Source organism: Osmerus mordax, chromosome 5 (assembly GCF_038355195.1).
Source record: "Osmerus mordax isolate fOsmMor3 chromosome 5, fOsmMor3.pri, whole genome shotgun sequence".
Classification (NCBI taxonomy): Eukaryota; Metazoa; Chordata; class Actinopteri; order Osmeriformes; family Osmeridae; genus Osmerus; species Osmerus mordax.
The window spans coordinates 6988269-7014053 of NC_090054.1; the positions used below are offsets into that span (position 1 = coordinate 6988269).

The following is a 25785-nucleotide window of genomic DNA, read 5'->3' on the forward strand; positions in this document are numbered from 1 at the left end:
GTCTGCCCCTGAGCAACAATTTTGCGCATGCCCATTTCAACGCTGAAACTGGGGGTTCAGAAGAGATTTTGCAGGGGTTCAACACCGTCTTGTACGCATTGGATTTCAACTGGAAATTAGCGACTTCAAAGGTGAGTTTCTTTACAGAAATAGTTTAAATATATAAACATTTTCCGAAATTGGATGGGGTGTGCTAATACGTGTATGTTTGAAATTTAGGCCATTTAGCCTGTTTGTGCTATCAGATTCACATTGTTTACGTTAGGATTTCGCTAGCTACAGTACAGTAGAGCTTAAAACCTCCAGAAAGTTATGTTGAAATACTGAAAATGCATAGGCCTACATGTTATCAAAGTTTAGCGTCTCACAAATCACCCACAAAAGAATCAGTGAAAATAAACGTTCAGAACTGTTAAAAAACCTTGTCCCAAAATAGTTTATTTAGCCCGGAATTTTCAAAGACTGAAGCTTGCGTGGCTGATCACGTTTTAATCACAGTCGGTCATGGCATGCACAGCAATGGCGTCTGTAAAAGTATCATATCACTAATTTTTCAAATTTGTACATGACATCTGTTTTTGGATAAGTTTATTCGTTTTAACCTTTAGATGCGTGAGTTCTAAATATTTCCGACGCTTCCACCAGTTATTTTTCCAAAACGGCAGCTAGGTAGCTTTAATTAGCTTCCGTTACCTAGCAACCTAGCATAATACTCGTAGCAATGCTACTACCTGCTAGTGTTACTTGTTAACCTACTAATTGTAAATTTTGAAGCCATACTATATAGCGTTTGTCATATAGTTTTTGTCTATCGGAAAACAGTCGGTTGGAATGTTCAGAATCACACATGTGCGACGCTACGATGTGGGTCCCTGCTTTCGAACGATCACATATGTGCAATGATACTCCTTTAATATCAATATGCTATAACTATGTACATAAACTACATTCCATTTTAATTTCTGTACAGATTTTCCTACCATCGTCACACGGCCTAGCATTGTGTCCCTGGGAAATGATGGTAAAGTAATGAATGACAGTTTAAAACAGTGACAATAATTGTATGAGCCATGGCAACCTAAAGGCTATGTTTTGAAGCAAAAGCATGACTTAAAACTTTTGCATCACCAGATTCCATACCCCTAGATGTCAACTCTGGTCTGGTGGAGGTGAACCAATTGGGGGCCCAGGAAAACAGCTGGCAGCCAGGCAAGTGCAAATATAAGACACTGAAAAAAATATATGCTTTGTATACAACCATTCAAGGTAACATTTGTTATTTACATCAATGTTACAGCCTATCTAGAAGAACCACAGTGTATGCCAATCATGCTAACTCTTGTAAACTTGTTTTACTTGTCTTTAATGACAGACACATTACAGGTTATGCTCCGGAAGATGGAGACATTGGAGGAGAACCAGCGAGAGGCTCTCCTATTCAGGCGACTACAGGGCAGACACACTGAAGAGGTACCAGTGATGGACCTACAGGTGGCCCAAACACAGGCTGAACTCCAAGACCTTGAGGAGCGCCTTAAGGTGCTGGAGTTGCGAAAGAGAGTGGTAAGTGTTTGGAGATGCCATGAACTATGGCTTACACGCAGCGTTCAACGTTCACATTGGTGCTGACAATAAGTTCATGACTTCTAATTCCAGACGCTGTGATGAAGTGGAAGACGGGACTGGGAGAGAAAGCTGTGGAGCTCCTCATAGAGGAGACACTCAAACACACCCCGGCAGCCCATTCAAAACAAGCCAGGTGAATGAATCATGATTGCAGCTTCCATATCTAACCTTTCACATGGCTATGTGACAAAAATCTAGAATCACATATTTTTTTGATGATGTATATTATTTTAGATGTGATTTTTTTATGACTTGTATAGTGCCTTTTTACACATGCAATTATGTTGATAGAACACTAACTTATTTTGTGCTTCATTGTCAGGGCCAACAGACAGGACCTGTAGCGGGGACTGGCAGAAGATTTTAATTCACTGTTTGGCACCAACTAAAGTTGGCTACCATGTAGCCTATTATACAAGAACAAGTAGCATTTTGGGCAAATGAGGTCTGCATATGAACCGCCCCAATATAAGCAGTAGAATTGAGAAATATAGGTTACTTCGTTAACGTTGCAGTTACGGACTGGCAACGTCACAAAATTACGTTGCTAGGAGGTCGCAGTTACGGACTGGTAACCTCGGAAAATGACGTTGCTAGGAGGTCGCGGTTACAGACTGGCAACGTCGGAAAATAACGTTGCCACGACGTCGCGGTTACGGACTGGCAACGTCACAAGATTACGTTGCGGTTACGTTCTGGCGTCCCACAGATGCACGGTCCCGCATCTGTCCCTTTGCCAAAGACGTTGCGGCAACGTATGTTTGGTCATCGAGTGACGTTGCGGCAACGTAAGGGCAACGTAACTGTGTTAGCTGGGTATATGCATGTAGGCCTTTGTGTAAATCCCTCTTTGATTTCATTGACTGGGACATGGCCAGGGAATATGATGAATTGATTCATCAGCTGGTTAAGCGCCAAGTACACTTTTCTTACAGCAACTCATGCTGCGGCTTTGCCAATGTTTTCTGCATCGCCTATACTGTATAAAAATGTAGCCTATACCTGACGCAAAAAACCTCAAGGCTATGCAGTCTGAAGCACAGTTAAAGTTTCAAGTAGCTTTATTGTCAATTTCTTCACGTCAAGACATAAAAAGGAATCGATATGACGTTTCCCACTCTCCCACAGTGAAACATATATAAAGCACAGGCACAACAGATAAGACAAGACATTTCGTAAAACACAGCGTTACATATTCACATACAGCAGCATAAGCTCACAATAAAGCATAAGCCTACTTCTTCTTCTGTTTAACAGTTCAGCTTTCAGCTTCTCCCGCATTTTAGGCTATTTTAGCTCTTAGCTTTGTTAGATGATGCAGTTCAGCTTCCACACTGCCTCTTGTGTGTGACTCACACATTTTTGAAATTCATTTCAGCTTGCGGGTATTTTCTCATTTCTCACTTTTATACTTTTTAAAATATTAAGGTTTTTGTGCTAATTATTCTCCCTTTAAAATAGTGGTAAATCCTTTCAAATCATTGTTGGAATGCTGCTCCAGCCCCTTTAAAAAATACCTTTCGGTTGCTTTGAAGCTTCAGCTTATAACTTTCTACAAAATGTTTACTATTTTCAGCTTTTTTAGCATGGTCAGCTATCCCCATTTAGGTTTTCAGAATTTTCACTGCTGTTTCGCAGGAACAGCCTTTTTCTAGTTAGATTTGTCATGCCATGAACATAATAACGTTCATTACAAAATTGTTAAATCTGCTTAAAAATAACGGACATAAACTCTATAAACAACTGTCATGTATGTGTGCAACCATTTGTATAACTGGCTACAGCGAACTGTAGATTATCAAGCCTTTTATCCTTGTGCTCATTCAGCTCAGGTAAAACGAAGATCGGCTAATGCTCCCTTTTGTGCTTGTTTACTGTTTGTATCATAGAGTTAATATTACTAGAGGAAGAACTTTGGTCTTCCAAGATGGCGTCCCCATTCATTTCTATGAAAAGTGCTCAGTGGCGCAGTGAGGCAAGCGAGAGAACGAAACTGGACCGCGTGGGAAGTTTCCACTTCTGACTCTTCCGGTCTAGCTTTAAACAGTGGCTGTTGATCAATACAAAGAACGCTGAGAACGCAAGTACATTCTTTTGAAGAACGTTCTTGCAAGCGTCCTTGCGAGAATGGTCTTGCAAGTCCGCAAGGACTTCTGGGAAATCAGAAGGATTCTCGCTGGTCAAGTCACCATCCAATGCATCCTTGATAAAAGGGGCGGATCAGGAACATTTCCGGGTATTTTTGGCATTCTTGGTGACTTGTGTTCTTTGGATTGGAACAGAGTTAATATAACTAGAGGAAGCAACTTTTGTCTTCCAAGATGGCGTCCCCATTAATTTCTATGAAAAGTGCGCAGTGAGGCAAGCGAGAGTACGAAACTGGACCGCGCCATCTTTCCACTTCCGACTCTTCCGGTCTAGCTTTAAACAGTGGCTCTTTTTTTCCCTAGCTCCGAGACCTCATGCACGCTTGCAACTAGCTCTACTTTATTAGTCTACTTTATTGAACATGTGCCTTTGAAAGGGGCATATTAACAGAACTATATACAAGACGTTTCCATCAGATATAAGTGGGGGTGAAACAGAGTCACTGAAGACCTTCATTGTCCCACAAAAGCAGTCTGGCTTGATGAAACGATCAAAAAAAGAATAATGAGTGTGTTTAACAAAAGCTTCTGAAGGCAAGACTAATATTATTTAAATATATATCATTTCCTATTGTGGTTATCAGTTAAAGTATTAATCTTCGTCTTTGCTCCAGATAGACATGTCAACAATCTATGCTCACGCTTAACATAATATAATATTTGCCATCATGTCATGAACGTTTTTACGAAAAATCAAATCTGTTTTAAAATAACGGGAATAAACTATATTAACAACATTTCATGTATGTGTGACAACCATTTGCTAAACTTGCTGCAACAGGGCAGGCAACTGAAGCCATTTCTTTCAGCTCCAGGTAAATCGGCTATCGGCCAATGTGAACCTTTGTGCTCGTGCCCTGTTTAGTATCCGCGGGGCGAGGGGTGGGGGCTTGGTTCGTATCTGCGAGCACATTTCCAGGCAACTTTTCTTGACGTAAGCAAATAAATAGGGTGCTAGTTTACCCATTTCGGATTGGTTTAAAACTTTGCAAAAATCAGGAACAATTATTCAATGAAAAAGCTAGTAGTATGAGCCAGGTTCGAGAATCGAACAAATTATTTGGGGGGAGATAGTTTTGGATATGTTGACTGGAGTTAATAGAATAAAAACGACCGGACGAGTCGGGTAGCAAATCGGAAATGCAAAACCACCTACATCCACCAGGGCCGTTTCCTCAAGCCGAGGGGTGGGGGTCTGACGATAACACCTGATAGAAGCAAGCCGCTCTGTCGTTAAAAGTGTTTTGTGGAGACACGCTGTTTGTTGATGTGTTAAATAAACACATCAGTAGCAAGAGTGATTTTTGTAGCTTTACTGGTATGTATCCTATATTTTGAATTGGTTTGTGCCCCACCAACCTTTTACATATAAAAACACCACTGGTCGGGTAGCTTATAATTATTGTAGTAGAGTTATTAGGGATGCAGAAACGTCCCAGTAACACAGGACTGCCAACTCTCACGCATTGGCCGTGAGACACACACATTTCAACCAGTTCACACACTCTCACGCCACACATTGTATTTCTCACGCTGAGAAGGCAACGCCAACCAAGTAGTACTGCTAACGTTGTAAACAGTAATGGACGAGGCGCAGATACACTAAAGCAACATAGACGCGCGAACACCAGTGAAAGCTCTTCTCAGGGAGGGGGGGGGGGGAGGGGGGGGCGGGGCGCCCCTCTAATATAATGGTAGGGGAAACACTGGGATCTGTGAAGATGAAGTGGAGATGTTTTAAATGCTGAGAAACATGGCCATAAAGCTAGGAGCAGTAAGATGGGGTGGCAAGGAGGAGAGAGGTGGAAGGAAAGAGGAGGGAAGTCAAAGAGGAGGTGGAGGAGCAGAAGAGTAAGCAGCCATTAATTTACTCAGAGCCTGGCTGGTTTTAGAGGGGGGGCCATGGGGGGCGCTAAATCAGCCACCGGGGACCATCAATCCCTGTTTGATCAATAGAAACTCAGGGAGCCTGACTGGTACACTAAGGAGGTTAGGGGGTTAGGAACGAGAAAGGGAGTAATGTGAGAGAGGAAGAGAAGGGAGAGAGGGGGTAGAAATGGGAGAGAGGGGGTCAACACTGTACTTTTATCTGTATTGAGGTTGCTGTTCAGAGCATACAAGACAGGGGCATATCACTATAAGCCAAGGTTCTCAGAAAGAATAGAGAGCTGAATACCAGTCAGACCTGCTCTTCATCAATACTTGATGGCTTGTCTTCAGCTGAGGCAGAGTGTCAGCCTCAAGGTCACCTGATCCTCAAGCTGATGAGTCAGTTCACCAACACTCATGTTACTACAGTGTTCCACTGACAACAGAAGACCATCAAACATCAGCGACAAATAAAAACTAACCCTAACCCCAGAGTGGCTTTAAAGGGGGGGGGGGGGGGGTAGACAGACAAGTAGCCCGTCCAATCTTTACATTTGGTCCGAATGCCGTCCAATCATTAGTGCCAGTCCAATCTTAATGATTGATCGTTTAGTGCTGTTTGGTCCGGATTTGAGCATAAGCAAAAACGAAGGTGTCAGAATAAACACAAAACACATATCATGGTTGTCATGTGTGAATCCGGTCAATATGAAATAGCTGTGTCGTCACCAGAGCTTGTGCAGCCACTCTGGAGATGCTACGCTAGCTGACCCAGCCGGCTGCTATCAAATCGCTCTCGCAATACTTTGATGGCATTATGTCACAGTGACGTGGCATCAGCTCCGTCTCAAGTCAATAGGTGTATTCGACTTCATGCGCCAGCGGTGCCGACAGCAGCTGGCTGACTTGAAGCAGTCAATGCTGGTTAGGCGCCGAGGCTATGTCACTGTGACGTATGCTATCAAAGTACCGTGAGATCGATTTGAGAACTGTTGGCTGTGTAGCCGAGCGCATTTTCTCGAGAGCAACTGCATGGGTTCTAATGACGACACAGTGCGCACTGCAACTTTGATGCATGTTTTGTATTTATTCTGACACCTTCAGTTTCGCCAATGCTGAAATCCGGACCAAACAGTACAATTGAATTAAATATTTGCCTTTATTGACAGACTGCAATAGCCTACTATTGTTGAAGAAAGTGTTTTAGTCTGCCTCTTCACCAACGGAAAGACTAAGTTTAGTTGAGTTTTGGTTGTAGGCCTATTATCAATCTGCAGATTGGAGAGAGTTTAACATAGCCCAATACATAAAATAAATATATCCAATCAATTCTCAAAATGTATTTTTTTTTTAATAAAAAACCTTGATTGATGATTGCGTTGACTGTCAACATAGCCAACATATTTGTCAGTTGTTTCTAAACAGTGTGTTTAAGGTTGAGATAGACAATCTGTTATAGTATACAATCAAGCAGGAGACACAGAAACCCTACATCACGGTTACATCACAAACCAACGGAGACATTTGGGAAGATTGACAACACAATCTTCTAGTTAATCATCGAAGTTGAGAAGTATCTTATAGGCCTACATGGACCACAGCACGTATTTTACAAAGACTACGGCAAAAAAGACAACTGTTACCATGTTATGTTGGGATGCTGTTGCGACGGCTGTTGGAATAACACGTTTCCTAAATATAGCCTATGCCATGTTTATGTACCATGTCAGTGTTACATGTGAAAAAGGAAAGTCAGAGGAGGTTAAAAGGCTTGATGACCCACGCAGAGAAATGTGCATCTGGTGTGAACAGCCTCGCGCCATTCGTAGCCGATCGTGGTGCTTCCGGGCGCTTCGCAGCCAGTGTGTCCCAGGCGTAACGCGCCGCAGACGCGTCCGGTGTGAATAGGGGGTCAGGCCAAAGAGTATAGAAGACAGGAGGCGAAGCTCTGATGTGTTTTTGACAACCGCCTCTAGATGGCATAAAGGTAGCGATGCCGCCATTTTGGACTGTGAGTTACAGTCAAAGAGTATAGAAGCACTTGCTGCTTCTATAAGAATGTAAGATGTTTAAGATGATGATTAACAATGTAAGATCAACTAACCTGGCTTGGATAGCATTTTTTTACCAGACATTTCCTCAGAAATGTATTTGTGCAATTTTTATCTGTAAAAAGTACTTAGTTTATCCTTGGCTCATAGGATTTGCCACTGTGTATTTAACTTGTTCTTTTAGCAGCCAGCTAGCGACGAAGTATGATGACGTAACCGTAACCAAGTGGTGTCTCATTTCATAGGGGTATGTTTTTACCCCTAGCCCTTACTACTCGGTTTCGAGGGACAAGGGCTAGGGGTAAGACAGAAATGGGATTCGGCCTTGGTCTCGAGTCAAGTACCCTTAAATGTTAATTTAAATGTTTCCCTAGTAGTGAACTTTCAAGCATGCCTTCTGCGTGTTCGCAGCGGCGGATTTAGTTATTTTGGGGGCCCAAAGACAGGCATGGGGCCCCCTTAACTCCTATTCTCACTTTTTTCAATCCATATAATAATTAATATAATAATAATAGAGAGGGTAACACTTCTGGGGAAATTGTAGGGTGTGCTTGCTAGCGTCGGTTGCAGATGGGTCCGTTTATTAACTGTAATTTGTACAACTGATATTTCTGTAAATATATTTTATATAAAAATGCGTACTTATTATTTATGAAGATTGCATAGATTTAAAAGCATTCATTTGTTGCTGCTCATTTACAATTCAAAATGCAAAACGTGAACTGTAGAATGAAACGGTTGTCTTCTCATTTCCCCTGCAAGAGGGAATATTGATAAGCAGCCTCAATTGAAAAATTGGATCAAACGAAGATATTGGGCAATCCGGTGTAAAACGGTCCAAACCTCTATGACATGTCACCTAAGTTTTTCCCTTCAAGTGATATGTTCAAGCATTTAGCCTACTCATATTACATTAATTCATTAAGAACCCCCTTTGAAACGAGCTATTGTAACAACATTGTCACTGGCAGTATTTCAGATGGAATCGCGATTCACCATCTGCTAACTGAATATATGCCCCCAAAAACGTAAATAAGCTTGAAATGTATTTAGGGGGGAATGGCTAATTGAAAAAAACTTTGCTGGAAGCGATCATTGTCAGCAACAATGCAAAATTTGGCCTCAGTCTAGAGCCCTGCGTGGAGAAACTGACCCCGGTAAATTGTGCTACCAGCAAGCTAGCCTAGCTGCTGTTGCTAACCAGACTTAATTGAGCAGCACTTTCGCTAGCTGCCGCATCATTGGATATTAGTGGAGAGAAAAAAGACGTTTCTGTAATATCTGTTGTGACTGTTGTCACACGGTGCTTACCGTAGTCCAAGGCGTATTTTCAGGAAGGACGTAATGACGTCAGTTGGAAACGCGGAATTGGCTACTTTTGAAGTGTTGCCGCGGGTTGAATTTTTTGTCCGCTGGTTCGGGTAGACCTATTTTGCATGCAAATTACATGAATACCTTAAAAATCCATATTTTAAATGAAATAATTTATACCAAAATCCTACCAAACTGACTCCAGATCAGCACGTACACACATTGACATGGGATAAAGGCACGTGTGCACACGCACTGTGCGTGTGCACACGTGCCTAATGCTCTCAGTCTCCTGAGAAAACCTCCTGAAAACTGCTTTTAATGCTGGCATACTAAACATTTGGTGTTACTTTGTAGATATTACAATAAATTTGGCAATGATAGCAATGCTGTTGGACTTTAAAAGCTGTGTATATGGTTTGGCAGGGGCATATTTTGAGTTCTGATATTGGGCTGGTTTTTGGACTGGTTTTATTGGCCATTGGGCTGGTTTTGGGCTAGTTTTGATTGGCCATTGGGCTGGTTTTGTCACACAGACCTGGCAACCCTGCCTGGGGTGAATAAACCAGTACGGAATGAAGTCAGTCGTTGGCCTGAGTCTATACTGAAGTGTATAAGTTAAGTTTATGTGTGCCAGAGGGAAAAACGTTACAGTTTCCTCTGTAGTTTCAGTTTGGTAACTACTTGTTTACTCTCCTCTTTTGTCTTTCTCTTTTGTGCTCCGCTCGGGGAGTTCCATTTCATTTAGCAAATTGGTTTTGCATTCACTTCACTCTTTTACTGTCTCATATTAATCAACTGATATGACGTGCTTTGCTGCGCAGTTGCTGCAATCGATGGAATAGTCCACAGTAGTATGGGTAGGGAGGGGAAGCCTGCATTGAAACAAATAGAAAAAACGCTCTGTTGGTATCTTTCTTTGTTGATACTTTTGGGGAAGGTTATGACTTTGAATCGATTTGTATTATTATTATAGTTATTATTGATCATATAGTATTTTTATGGAGCCTTTCAAGGGGCCCCTGGCAGCTGGGGGCCCCAGGCGGTTGCCTAATTTGCCTAATGGGTAAGTCCGCCCCTGCGTGTTCGGCGTACATTTTGGTCATACATTAATTTTAGCCTACATCCGTGGACTAAATAGAATGAATAGGCTAATCTCGGGCATTGCAATGTGCACAGGATGATTTTTTCTTTGTTTGACCTGGTAAACCGTGAATACACCTTTCAGGCTGTTTTCGGAAGATGCGATTTGCACTAACAACATAACACATAACTTGAACCATATTCAAGGCTTTTTTCGTGTAAACGCAGATTTCCCCAGAAATTAGTGATGACGTGTTGTTTGTAAACGATTCTTTTATTTTGAACAAATCTTTCATTTAGCATGACTCGGGAGTAACGAGTAGTTTCAGAGACTGATTCGTTAATTTTCTTGTGGCTGCGTATTGGGACAATTTCATAGCCTCAGTAAAGGAAACAGAAAAGATCCGTTCATCTCTCAGCTGTGGCTGTTTCAATCCACATCATTTTCCGTTCTTGTGTTCTCATGAACTTGTTTGAAGTAATCTTTTAAGGCCAACTGTTCCAATCCAAAGAACGCAAGTCACCAAGAACGCCTAAAATGTCTAGATGTGTTCTCGATCCTCCCTTTTTATCGAGGATCCATTCGTTGGTGACTTCGCCAGCCAGAACGCATCTGATATCCCTAAAGTCATTGCAAGATGCCAGGAGAGCCATTGTACTGGCATTTTATCATACTCATACGACAAGAACATGCTGTACTTGCGTATGGATTTCTTCATGTAAGGCACATTTTTGACGATTTATTGTAATTTATATTATACCAAGATGACTAGCAGTAATGAGAAATGTTTATGGTCACATTCTTACAAAGACAGCCAGCAGTAGTGATCGTCTTTGTTAGCATTTTTCATGGAAAAGTTAGACAAGATATGGGGCATTCATCACTGATAAGTGACATATATAAAAATTATTTAATTGTTTGGTGTAAAATTTAACTGTTACAGTCATTTACGCATAATTATACGCTATGGTAGGAAAATCTTAAATGTACTGTACGAGATATAAATTGATATGCATCATGTTCATGTAACTATTACAGTATGAAAATAAATCAGAACATTCAATTATTCTTCGAAAGAAATCCAAAACAGCAGAGCAGGACAGAGCAGCCAGCAGTGCTAGCTAGTCAGATGATTAAAGCCAGCTTGACACTGGATGGGATGTAAAATAGCTTACAGCAGGAGCCTCCAGGTTTACCTGTATTCACAATTCAAATCCTGATCATTCCAGATTTCTCTTTAGTTAGTACTTTACATTGGTAATATCAATGACATTGATATGCTATTCAGACGTGTTTGTCTGTGTCTGTGCACTCATACTTCATGCCACCCCTGCATAAGACAGTGCCCCACTTGGGCCACCGCAGTCAAAAGTCCCTGGACACCCCACTGAGAGATGGTAAGAGATAGACGAAAGATAAACAGAAAGAGAGAATGAGAGAAAATGACAAACTTAGAGAGAGAGATGGACAGAAACAAAGATACATTTGTAATGAATAGATAGAAACAGAGAGACCAAAAAAAAGGTGAAAATCCAAATTCATCACACATTATTCATTGCATAATGACTTTTCTACTATGCGAAGAGCAATGAGAAAAGAGAGGCCATCCACATCCTCCATGCGTGGAGATTATCTGACTGACTGTAAAGCCTGATCCATCAGTTCTGTGTTAGCAGTGTGTGTGTGAGGGTGTCTGTGTGCCTGTGTGTCAGAGTGGGGGAAGCACAGTAAATCACATGTGGCTAATTAGTTGTGTGTTATAACAATGACACTAGGCTGTTACTGATACTGTAATGTGTGTTACGGCTGCAATTACACACACAACTCCACAGATAGGATCCACCCACACGTGCACACACACACAAATTGTCTGGGATGCACACCTGTCTCACTATCTTCCTTTTGTTTATGATATTTCAGTGTGTGTTTTATTCTATTCAACCATTTATACAAAAGTTATTTTACAATGGGATCTTGCTTACACATAAACAACATGATGGGATGCAATGCTATATTACTGATTTCTTATGAGAGACTGAATCCATTCAGATTTATGAGACTGAAGAGACTGAATCCACGGGTCAGTTTAGATCACCTGAGGTCATCCTAAAATGCTAATGCTCCTTCACAGCCTCAGCTGGTTCATTTAGGATGGAGTACATAGAATAGCCCCGTTCATAATCATTTACCAGGGCAATGAGATTCCAGCAAAGAAAGATATAGACCCAATTTCGGGTTTTGGCTTTCATGCATCCCTGAGGACCACGCACACGTGCACACACATACATACACATACAATCCCTGTCACAATATATAACACTTTTTCTTATTCTTCTGAAATTAGATGATGAGTTCTGTCTCCGATCCTCCTTCCCTGGAGGGGTTTATACCATCTACTGCCTATGCATTCACCCACCCACCCCTATCCCCTCAGATGAGCCACAGATGAATCAACCCAAACCAATTCACCTGCAATGACAATGCTCACTGGTGGCCAGTCTCTGCCTGAATGGCCTATTTGCATACAGAGCACTGTGTGTATGCGTGCGCATGTATGTGTATGTCTGTGTGTGTATGTTTGTGAAAAGGGAGAGTGCAGGGCATCTTTAATGGGGAGGAATGAAGCACCCAGACAGTTTATTTCCTGTGGGATGTACAGGGTCCCTTTGAGGCAGACAGTAAAGTTCCTCCCCAGGGAGAACAATTAGAAAGTAGTGATAAAGCCAGGCGCCTTACAAAATACCCACAGCGCAATCACAATGTGGCCAGACACATAAACACTTACATAGACACCCACATAACTTCTCCCCCCACCTCAGACACACACATAATCAATGTGATGACTGCCAGATGGTTCAATTTCCTGGACCTAAAACTACCAATAGTTCCTCCCCGGGAGGTTTTTCCCATTTTTTCTTTTAAGTTATGCCTCCTTTAGGATCTTTCCAGTATTTTTTATATCCATCTAGCATGCTCTCTGCATTCTCCCATAACATTCTCACTTTTGCCTCCCTTTCTCTGTCCAATGTTTCATGTCTCCTTCCTCATTGTTCCCGGTGTGTGTTTGTTTGTTTGAATTCATGTGTATGCGTGTTGTAGCAGTGCTAGGGCCTGACCGGAAGACAAATGGAGACCTGGGTCCAGCTCTAAGTGACTCCGGTGTTTCAACAACACACACCATGATAGTCCTTGGGAGGGTGTGAATTCATCCTGTAGATTTATGGCTAAATCTGTCACGGTCCAGAAGAGAGCATCCTCTGCCTTTCTCTCAACCATCTCAACCAACCATTCACTCCCTCAACCTCACACTATACAGTAGACACATATGCACACACAGGCATCCATACACTTACCCATAAACATTTAAATGGTAAAAAACATTTGTTTCTGTGCACGCATACTAATAGACACACACCACACATACATAATCAACACAGCCTCAAGGTCGCCTGGGTGAAAGTGATAAGCCTATCCATAAAGAGCAAAGAAGGAAATTCATAATTTTGCCCTAACCGGTGTGTGTGTGCGCACTAGTAAACTACTGGGACATCCATTTGAAGTTTCCATTTTATTGTTTTGATTTTCAGATGAAGCAGGAATCATTAAGGATCAAAACAACCATCTTTCTTACAGGCTGAGATAGTCATGCTGCAGTGGCCTCGGTACATGGTGTGAGGCAGCCTCCTAATCCCAGAGGAGTAGGAGGGTGTGTGTATGTGAGGGGAGGTGTATGTATGTCAGAGATGGGGGGAGGTTACGGTTTCCAATCTACCAAAATGGGACAATGATGTCTCACACTGAGTTGCGGGGACTGTGACGAACCAATCACAGCTCACCTCAGCACTCTCAGAGAAAGAGAACTAGAAGCATGAAGGAGGAGGACATTGATGAATAATTGTGTGGCTGTCAGACTGTCTGGAGAACAGAGACGTCTATTAAGACAAGTCTACAACTTCAGGCTTCCTCAAGTTTTAACCAAAGAGAAAAGTTTTGTGTTTTCACTTTCCTCAACAACATTTTCATTGTGGAGGGATGGGGGGGAAGTCAAAGGAAATAGATGCAGGGAGGTACAGGGGAGGAAGAGAGGGGGAGAGAAAAGGGGAGAAAGACAAAAAAGGGGGTAAAATAATAAAGAGAGAAGGAGAGTTAGAGTGAGTGTGGATGGAGGAAAAAATGGAGAATGGTGATAGGAGAGTAAATGTGGGTTCAAGAGTGACAGTTAAGACAGTGTGGCCTGTTGGTATCTCCGCTGGCAGTTGGACAAAACAAACTGCCAGCCAATGCCCACCATCATGTGAACATGGCAATCACTACCCATACCTCTTTCCTTCACATTCTGTCCATCTTTTTACTTTCGTTCTCGCTATTTTGCACTCCCTCTTTTCCTCTCACACTCTTTCTTCCTCGCTCTCACTTTCTCTCTCCCCCTTTCTCGCTCTCACACTTGTGTATACAGTCTCAGCCTCTTGTTTCCTCTCCATTGTTTTCTCTCCTCCAAGCTCCCTCTCTCCCCTGTTGCCCCTGTGTTGACCTGGTAAGGGACATCCATTACCTTAGCCCTGAGCTAAATCACAGCGTGGTAATGGAACATGCCATTCCACACAGCACACACACACACTGTACACACTTGAATGCACACACACGTATGCACCTACACGGCAGCACATGTGCCACCAACACACACACTCGCCATTTTGCCTTTTTTTTTTTACCCCATCTTCATATAGCCTGGTCTGGCCCAGCTCAACCTAGAATGGCCTGACTAGTCCAGCTCAATAACATAAGAAAACTCACAGCCAGCAGGACAGCATGCTTAACAACAGACCCACCATTCCTTTCTCTGTATTTCTTCCTCTTTTCACTTTCCCTCTCTCCTCAAAAAATGCCTGCCTCTTGAAGCATACTGTCTATCTGCTGCCCATACCCTCTCTTTTTCCTCTGCCACTATCTTCCTCTTCTTCTACTCTGACATTCTCTCCCTCTTTCCTTGTTTTTCTCTGACAATCTCTCCCTCCATTTCTCAAAACTTCTTGTTTCCATTCTTCTATCCTTCCTGCTTTCCTTCTCTCTCTTTGGTCTGGAGGGCTGTTTCTCACCAATGCTGTTATCAGTGACTGCTCTCACCCAGCTAGACAGGTCAGAGTGACCCTCTGTCCCAAGAGACACACACACACAGAGAAAGACACAGACAGAGAGATAGAATATGAATGAATGGCGGATAGCGATAAATGGAAGGGCAGTCTGAGTCTAATGGTCAGTCTTCAAGGAGGGGAGAGCTGATGTTGCCTAATAATCTGCTCTACAGTTGACCAGCAGATAATTGCAAAGCAGAAAGGTCAGTGTCCATTGGATGTGTGTGTATGTGTGAATGGATGTGTTTGTTTGCATGCGTGCCTACTGGCTACTGGACCTTGGTCATGTCTTTATGGCCAGCACTTGACTCAGCTAACAAGCTTATTTTATGGATTATAAGTGAACTCATTATCTCTGCCATTCATTAGCTTCCGGTCGTAATTAGTAAACATTTATATTGTTTCTGATAAAGACGCTGGCAGTGGCAAATTGGCAATTGACCTTCTTAGCCAATCTGGAGAGGGAAAAAATTAAAGAAGAGAGAGTGAAAGAGAGAAAGAAAGAGAGGCACAAGTATACATTTGACAGCTGGCCTCATCGATTACATACAATAATCTTTATTCCCTCTCACACTTTTTTCTTGTGTGTGGATTTGTGCTAGAGAGACGGAGCACGTATGTGTCAGACAGAAACCCTGGCACTTGTCAGCAAATTGAGCTTCTGCTCTAGAAAACCACAACAAAAAGAGAGAAAGAGAGAGAGAGATAAAGCAACTGGAAAAGAAGGGACAGCAATGCCTGCGAAAAAAACCTGACTATGTCTCTACAGAGGCCTGTTAAATGTCAAACCCCTTCTCGGCAGGGAGATAAGAAATACAGATTAAATTATACTCCACTCTCTCCAATTTACCATCCTACTGGTATTTACACAAACGAACAAAAACATTGGAGTGGTAAATGACAATGTACAAAGAACTGTAATTGCTGATCCTGCTGCCCTAATGTTTTAATAGCCCAAAAAAAAGAAAAGTGTCGACAGGAGATACATGAAAGATATATGAAAGAAGTTCCAAGTTCATTAGGGGTGCTCCGACAGAAGGAACCCTACTGTATTTATTATTATTATGAATTTCCTTCAAACTGCTCAACTTTGGACCTGGTTTGGTTCTGGTTTCAGAAATGTTGGCAGACTGAGACTACAGGCCTCGAGTAACTACCACACCTGGAATGGCCTTGATCCAACCATAAGTGGTGTTAGAGGCTTGCCCCATAGTGGTATTTCCATCCTGACATAGACAGCTGAAAATCGGTGTGCATGCCTCATTTCTCAAGGAACAAAAAAGTCTGTCATGGCAGATTTTGCAGTAGAAAAAAACATTTGGAAAACCTACAAAAATCATATTGTCAACTCCCATTGGTCCGATTGACTTTAGGTAGTTCTTGTGTAGAAAACATGTCCCCCTAAAGTTGAAAAAAGCTCAAAGATATATTAGAAAATTGTCATATTGGTGAATTTAGCACGTGCAAATACTTCATGTCTCCTTAAATCAAGCCACATTAATCTAGTTTGCGCTGGTTTGACTATTCCAAGCTTAACAGCTAATAGCAAACTGCTCTCACCTGAGTGTTTATTAAATTGGGTGTGCTTGCTTTGGCAAGGCAACCTATATTCTCATATATATTATTATCCCACCCTTAAATCTTTGCACTACATACACAAAGTCGGTGTCAATTCTTTTGTCTTGGTCCCGAAAGCATTGCTTGTATCGAGTGGAAGGTGCAAAATGACGTTGTGTCCTTGGGCAAGGCACTTCACCCTACTTGCTTCGGGGAGAATGTCCCTGTACTTACTGTAAGTCGCTCTGGATAAGAGTGTCTGCTAAATGACTAAATGTAAATGTAAGTAGCTTTATATGCTTTTCTGTAATATCTGTATTTTTGTTGTGTTAGAGATAGCGAAAAGTACCGCTAGCGCTCGCATAGCTCGACAACTGTACAAGTGGGCTCCCCTCCGTTCCTCTGGTTAGCAGTCCCACACATGTTATTGGGTGTGTTGCCTTTGGCAAGGCACAACCTATATTCTCTGTCATATACTGTATATTCTTTATTAGGGTTCCTCTGGTAGGAGGGAACCTATTGTTGTTGTTAGTATTCTTATTATTATATTTCTCCATGAAATGTCTCAATAGCTCCAAAAGTCCTTGACCCGATTTTTTCAAATTTTGCCCAATGATACAACAGGTCACTCACTACTCCCAGACTGCTAATGGCCCACTTACACCATAGGTGGCGCTATAAGCCATGCAACAGAGTTGCAAAAGTCCAACTCTGTCTTCAAACTTGGTATACATGTGTAGAATATGTGTTCCTACAGGGTGGAAATAAATAAGGAATACAATGCAAAATGGCTGAAAGGGGTTTATTAATGTAAATGTCCACATTCAATTCACATGCCTCAATATCTTTGTGTCAATAAATCAAATATAATTTTGACTGAAGGTTTTTCAAACCTAATAGGGTTCAAGATGACATCACTTTGAAGTACCATAAACAATTTCAATTCAAGATTGAAATATGATTGAATTACAGCTGTTTAAACTTAGGACAAATATAACAATGCTTGCCACAGGAGAAACGGCTTACTTTTTGATACGGTAATTGACCATGATATTTCCCAACACTGAGATTATCTCAATGGGCTGGGATGGTGTGCTGCAAAGTGCAAGGTCATAGGTTCAAATCCAGCCACAGGCATTGAGGCTGTCATGATACTGATTATCTGTTTTGTGAAACAGGTATCCAGGTACACCACAGTAGCTGTCTAGCTGCACAATCATAATAGTAACCCTGTTTCATTCTGAGGGGATTACTACACAAGAACTAGGTCAGAACTAGGTCTGGCTCTTTTTTAACTTGTGCTCTGTAGATGAGATCCTGCTTCATCTAGACAACGGATTTCTGGCATCATGTGTGTAGAAAACCTACATTTGTTGTAGATGTGTAGGATACATGTCTTTCAAAGCAATATTGAGCAAAAATGAATACAAGACTATGGCTGAATTCAATGTCCACATTGTCGGTATCAATAACGCAAATGTCCTTTTGACAGATGATTTTTAGAACCTTATAGGCTTCCAGATGACATCATTCAGAAGTAGCATGCGCAATTTCACCTTAATTGTCAAAAGATGACTGAATTACAGCTGTTAAAAATTTGACTGAATCTAACAATGCTTGCCACAGGAGAAACAGTAACTTTTACGTTTTATACAGTAACTGATCACGGTATCTCCTAACATTGAGAACAGCTCAATGGGCTGAGACAGTGTACTGAAAAGTGCAAGGTCATAGGGTTAAATCCAGCCACAGACTTTAGGCCTGTCATAATTCTGATTCTGTGAGAAATACAAGGTGTGTGAGAGCATGAGAAATGGTTGAAATGCATAAGTCTCACGGCGAATGCCTGAGACTTGAGAGCCATGGATATATTTTGGCTCCTTGTCACATGACAACAGAGCACAGTAACAAGGAGTGACTGACAGCTAATATTAACCAATCTAAAATCTGCATTAAAGTTTAAAACGTAAAGATGAAGTTTAATTAGTTATGGAACGTTGGATAGAACGGTGGACCGGTCACTGTATCAGCTTACAGCAGGCACGTACTGTGTAGTTGGCTAATTAACGAGCGTTAAAACAAGTGGCACCATAACGATTATTTGCACTTGCGGAAATGCTCTCAAATATATTTTGAGCTCGCACAGACAAAATATCAGTAGCATATGCAACCAAAATGGTTGCAATTTCAAGCCCTGAGTGTTGCGGGTGAAAATGTATTGCTCGTGGGTGGCGAGTTTTGGGGATACTTCTAAACCTCACTGCGGCTGCAGCATTTCTGCCCCATGGTGGCCTGTGCTGGGAGAGAGGGAAACAGCATGGATGGGGAGAGTGTGTGGGGAGAGCGGAGGTGTACATGAACAGAGCGGTGCATGCATCGGCAGTGCGACTGGAGTAGGAGCGCAGGCGCAGCAGGCAACAGTGAACAACCCCCTAGACGGGCGCTACGCGCACGTGACATGTCATGATAAATGACGTGTTACGGTATAAGGAGGGAAAATCCACAGGCAGCTAGTTAGCAAGCTATGTACTTTGCATCATTAGTCAGAACGTTTTAGACGTTTTATTCTAATTTTTACATTTTAACTATGGAGGAACATATTGGATAAATGTGTTAACTCCTCTGTTGTACACCTAAAAATATTGGGCTAGTTTTCAGGCATTTTGGGCTGGTTTTGAGCACTCGTTGAGCACTACCAATTATTTTTATATATATTTTTATAATCCAAAACACGCTTATAAAAAGGACACCTGCAAAATATTAACTTTGCTGAGTGCCCGGTTCTCGAGATATTCGTAGGAATCTTGCTGTAGACTAGAGGACCAATCAGAGTGAAGGGGCTGGGACCCGACGAGAGCCAGCCAAACTGGCGGCGAATTATTTTTTCATTTTTATTTTGAAAAGCTTATCCAAACAACATCAATCTGCACTCCATTGGATTATAAAGAGGTCACGGGTTGCCCGGTTCTTGAGCTGATTGTGGGAAACTAAACCTATTCTAAGTTGTACACACACACACACAAAGATTCCTGGCATTATTAGAGAGATGTAGGCTACCCCAAGATAATGTTTATGTAAGTCTTCTTGAACTGTACATCCTACTTTTTTCACCAGTCAACCTTACTTCTGGAGGACCCCATAAGAAAGCTAAGGGGTACAAAAAGAAGAAAGGGAGCAGTAGGAAGAACGTTGGAAGGAGATATATAAAGAGAGAGCAGGAGAGACTAACAGAGAGAGTGACAAAAAGAGAGACAGAAAGTGAGAGTGTGAGAAAAATAGAGACAAAGGGACAGGACAAAAACAAGAGAGTGAGTGACAGAGAGAAAGATCCACAATAGATGATAGAAAGAGAGAAGGACATGGTTGGTCTCTGAGGAGGGGACCATGAGTACAGGATCCTGTCTTGTCAATTAATCCTATCTGGCAACTGCATGCTGCCCTTTATGAGAACAAATGTCAGCTTTCAAACCAAGGACATGATAACCTTTCTTCATAGAACGTGCTGGCATCGCACAACTAATGCTATCACACCACCATTCCCCAATACAACTGGGGGATGTAACCTGCTTCTATGGCCCACCAGCACGAACATGCTCACACACACTCAAATATATATTCACACAATCAAACACAACAAAAATGACACTTCAATAACACACCCACACAATACTCTCCAAAACAAACTCTTCACCATATAGTTTTAACAGGCATCCCCATTGGCCTGCCAACACAAACACATTCACACACCCCAAACACACACACTGTAGTCTCTACCAACATAAACTCTACAGAAACCCTCAAACACTGCATGTACATACCATTGATGGACCAATCCATTTAAATTCATTGACCTAGGTATATGACTATCAACAGGTGAAACACAGGCTTACAGTACAACATGAATGCACTAACATTACATATTATACATTATATCCAAAATATAAGAGACCGTCAGTTGAAAACTTTCATCCACACAAAACCATGCTAACTGTGAACTCCAAGACGAAAAGGCACTGACACACAACCTCTAGAAAAGTCTGAGACACGCAAACAAATAGCAAGAAGGCCCACATGGGTTTCTACCAGCAGAGCAGAGAGAGGGTTGCTGATGTGAAACATCAATTTCCAGGTTAGCTGCTCTTCATGGCTCTGGCAGGTATCAGCCAGGAGCCACCTGGGCCAGATAAGCAGCTGTAGAACCCTGATCTACCCTGTCACCATAATACACACACACACAAGGGGGTAGGTTTGACTTGAAAGTTGGTGGCGACACATAGGTGGGGTTAAATGTGTGGGAGAGAGGAAAACCAGAGGTTGTAATATGGTTAATTTTGTAAACACAGCAATTAAAGCAATACATCATGGGTTCTTGGTTCTATTCTAAATGTTACTTAAGTTTCTGAATGGCATTATTACATAGGATCTAATATATCAGGTTTCCTTACTTGTAGATATCAATAATAGTGTACATGTAATTACCGTATTTCTTTGATTAAACGCCGCCCTCGAATAAACGGCGCACCAAAAATAAACATTGTGTAATAAACGCCGTCCTCGATTAAACGCCGCACCAAAAAAATCAGAAAATGGTTATTTAATTGGTTAAATTAAAATAAGTAAATCACAAGTGTATTATAATTCCCTCGAAGCACTGGCAGACACAAGTGGCTTTCTTGCTACAGGTTTTAAGCTTTTTCTCTAAATCCACCATGAAAACTAAACCCACAGTATAACGAGAAAATAAAGAGCAAATTAGCTTAATATGAACATACACTGACATGCGCAGCATGTAAACAATGCTCACGTAAAAAGTAAGTAAAATACAGAGACAAAACAACATACCTCGTTGGCTGCATGCTGTACACAAGGGAATAGAGGTTTCCTTAGATCGCTAAGATCCGATAACAACCTTGAACTTTTATCGGAGCATTAAATTGTCCGTGCTTTGCTTGCTGTTAGCTTGTCGACTCTCTCACTCACGAGTGTTCCAAAAAGGCCTTCAAAATAAAGGCACTGTAGGCCTACTCTTACCAAATAAAGTCACTTAATAATACTGAATGCAATTATATAATTCAAAATTATGACATTGGTTGAAAACAAATTATACATTCTAATAATGTAATTGCGACGATTACAAGTAGCCTACAATATAGCGAGGTAGCTGACTTCACCACTAGCGAATTCAACTTTCAGGTTGAAGGTGCTCAGATTATACAAAGAGCGTTTATCCCACCAGCCCCAAGGGTCTTCAGAGACAGATGTAATGCTTCCCTGACCAGTATCTGTGGAAGAGGTATAGGTTCAGCAGGCCCAGCATAGTTTATCGAGATAGTTTTAGTCATTCTTAAAAAATATATACATATAGAAAAGCACTTTAGCAATTAAGGATGGCAAAGAACACAGTAGCCTACCATCCTAAAGGCCGAAATATACTACTCCATTTTCACGGACACAGGGAACGCCCTCTCCGATGTGGAACACCCTCTCCGAGCCCCTCGGAGAGCTCTACGTGCACCTCCTGATTTTCCTGACTATCCGTCCGCTAGTCCGTCATTTTACGGATACCCCTTGGCTGTGATTGGTCTGTATTAAGAACCGCTTGTGTCAGGTTGCCCTGACCAAAAAGACGAACAGAATCCTTTGACCGCCATTGCTATAAGTTTACAATTCATATTTCAGCTAAACAGTACAAGTAAATCAGCATCTGAATCAGAATGTGACAAGAAAAGGGCAGTGTAGTTGCTAAAAATGTGCTTATTTTATTGATGAAACGGCTAATTTGTATTTTACGATAACCTAGCTAGCATCGCAGTGCAGCGCCACCTACTCTTCTGGCAGTGAATTGTATTCAGCACCCACAGCCTTTGGAGTACTATAAATTCAACGAATCTGTCCGACTCTGTCCATCTGTCTGTCCGTAACGGAGTCGAAGTAGTATAATTCGGCCTTTAGTAGAAAGTAGTAGAAAGGAGAGTAGTAGACTATAATAGTAGAAAGGAGAGTAGTAGACTATAATAGTAGAGAGGGGGTAGACTATGCAGTCTATGTAGGTAGGCCTAGACTATGTTGGAATCACACACAAGGAAGCAAACTCACTGTAGCCAAGCCTTGACCACTGTTCAGTCTGTCTGCATCTCTGTGTGTCTTTGGATGTGGGACATTCTAGAACAGGGTTGGTGACTTAGAAAGGTTTAGCAAAGGCAACTATTCCAGGAAATAAGAAGGGTATACCTTGCTCCAAAGCGGTACCTGAATATTTTAATTAGTTTTCCAGGTAATCTTGAAACACAAAGAATCAAGGAGACCTTTTATATTTTCTGTATTTTCATTGTTTAAAGTAGCCTATATGTTGACAAGCCTCCTTCTGGCCTCCCCAATGTTACAGGTGCAATATACTGTCCCCATGGGTGTATCCAGGCCCATTGGAAAACTCAGGGGATGACTGCCTGGTACCCCCAGGGTTGAAAAAGTGTTTCTAAAATGCCCTCTAGAGTGGCAAAAATTAGACCAAGTGCCCTACTGTCTGCCATTCACTTAGGGAAATATGCTTGAGTGCCCAGGATGCCCCTTAACACAATAAATGATAGTGTGCCCTCTGTAAATTTAAAAACATGTCTTAATGAGTTTCTTTATAGTAGAGAAAATGTGATGCAGCACACTATAAGGTGCTGTTAAGAAGTGCCCTTTCTGCTGCCCCTACATGACAGTGTCCCAAATGGTGCCCTTTCCAAAGAAGACGATTAGATGCTGTGCCCAACAGTCTCCCCTACAATGTGCCCACTAGGGCATGCTATCACAAAGTGAGGCTGTGACGACACTTGGGGTGTTGTCCCATTCCCATTGTTACACTGGTGAGACCCCATGTCGTGCAGTAGCAGCCTTTTACATTTTTCCGCCCCTGCCCTTCAAACAGCCAGAGTCTGCAACTGTCCAAGCCCCATCTGGACCTGTGGAGGCAGACTATGTTAATTGGAAATCTTTCCATAACCTGTACATTTAGGGTATGGGGCAGCTGTCCATACACTGTCAGCCACAATGGTTAGGGTTCCTCCAGTAGGAGGAAACCTATTGTTTTTGTTAGTATTCCTATTATTATTAGGGTTCCTTCTCCGGTAGGAATTAAGAGTAGAGTAAAAAAGAGCTTGTAAGTCGCTCTGGATAAGAGCGTCTGCTAAATGACTAAATGTAAATGTGTAAATGGATGTTGAAACTCAGTGCTCTGAGTTGGTGCATGTCAGTTTAACCCTTGTGCTGCCATCGGGTCACATGACCCAAAGGTTCACAACGAACCATTGTTGTGTTTACCCAATTTTACCCAATACAAAAACAAATAAAAAGCATTTTCTTTTAACCTTCGCAATGTGGGGGGTCTGAGACAACCCGACAGTTAAAAGAAAATACTTCACTTTGTTTTTGTATGCGGTAAAGTTGTCGCAATACGACGGTGGGTCACAATGACTGATGGGTCAGAATGACCCGAAGATAATACAAGGGTTAAGCAAAGGTAGCCTTTTAAACCTCTAGGTAAAATATAAAAAATCTGATTTGATTGGAACTCTCTCTTTTATAAATTTATAGTTGGATTTGTGTTGCATCTCGTCATATCACGCAGTCGGGGCACACCTTCCTAGCAGCACAGTTTATTACCCTATTTCACGCAAACGGAGTTGTGCTTTAACATGCGTTAAACCTTATGTTCAACAATGATTCAGTTACTGCTAGCATCAGAGTTTGTTGTTCAAACAGCTTGCTAATCGGGCAGAACTGGTTCATGTAGGAGACTCCGAGACCTTAGCGCATCACTAACATTTCGTCATATCACGCAGTCGGAGCACAGCTAGATAATCAGCGTCAGCGCCCTTGGGTACCCAGAATGCAGTGCAGCATGTCAACAGCCGTGCAAGGGATTTCAGTGGCAAATTCGCCTATTGCTGGGAATAGCATTACTTCCTTGCATAGGCTAAGGAAGCAGCGTCCAGATAAATTTTACCAATCACTTTACCCATTTTTCACATACTGGTGTCCAATCTGAGACAAGGGTGCTTCGGGCCTTACGTCGACACTCTACTTGAGTCAGTGTTTTTCACGGCCTTCTATGGGTTTCTGCGGTGTGGGGAATTCACCACCAGGTGTGCCACATTCGATCCATGTCGTGACCTGACCATGTCTGATGTTTTTGTGGCCTGCGACATGTTTACAGTTGTCCTAAAACATTCAAAAACTGATGTTGCATGCAGAGGTACCCCAATTGTGATTGCTCGAACTAATTGTGCGTTTTGTCCACTCTCCTCTATATCACGGTACCTGCTATGTCGCCCCTAAATTAACATAACAAGGCAGCGAGTCCAACAAGCAAGTTACCGGTAAGCTAGTTTACCAAGCTCCCGATCTCATTCCACATCACTGAACTCGTTGGTTCATATCAGTCAGTATGAATCATTGGCGATTTTAGACTCTTTTAAGGGGTGCTCAAGCACACCTACATTTCATCTCAGCACCCCTAAAAATAATAATAATAAAAAATATATAAAATTGAATTATTATGAATTATTATGACCGTATTTCTTCAATTAAACGCTGCAGTGTTTATTACACAATGATAGTTTTGGTGCAGCGTTTATTCAAGGGCGGCGTTTAATTAGTAAGAGAGATTTAGTGAATCGTAGCTGCAGTGAGGTCAAACATAAAGCCTAGTGTAAAATTGAAGCCGAGTGTGTGTCTACATTGTGTAGAAAAAAGAAGCAGCATGCCGAAACGTTCTCCCAGCTAACACATGACGTTGCGGCAACGTTGCCAGTAAGTGCTCAGTTGGTAACCCGCGACGTTACCTTCTGGCAACGTCGTGGCAACTTTATAAAGGGAATGTTGCCAGTTGGTCCCATGGACAACGTTGCCGCGATGTCGTACCTTGGTCGGCTGGTTACGTTATTTTTTGGTCCCATAGACAACGTTGCCGCAACATTGTACCTTGGTCGGCTGGTTACGTTATTTTTAGACCCGAGGGCAAC

General features: G+C 42.0%; 1 protein-coding gene and 1 long non-coding RNA gene across 5 annotated transcripts in view; one reads left to right on the plus strand and one right to left on the minus strand.

Annotated features, from left to right (window-relative positions):
• cdh23 (cadherin-related 23) overlaps window positions 1–25785 on the minus strand; it is a 361974-nt gene that overhangs the window by 314630 nt on the left and 21559 nt on the right. The window lies entirely within an intron of this gene.
• Window positions 989–2008, plus strand: LOC136943632 (uncharacterized). Of its 2 annotated transcripts, XR_010876699.1 has the most exons (5): window positions 989–1021; window positions 1132–1209; window positions 1373–1563; window positions 1657–1759; window positions 1949–2008. It is a non-coding gene; the product is annotated as an uncharacterized lncRNA (long non-coding RNA). The 2 variants fall into 2 exon arrangements; XR_010876698.1 differs by lacking the exon at window positions 989–1021 and having other exon boundaries at window positions 1069–1209.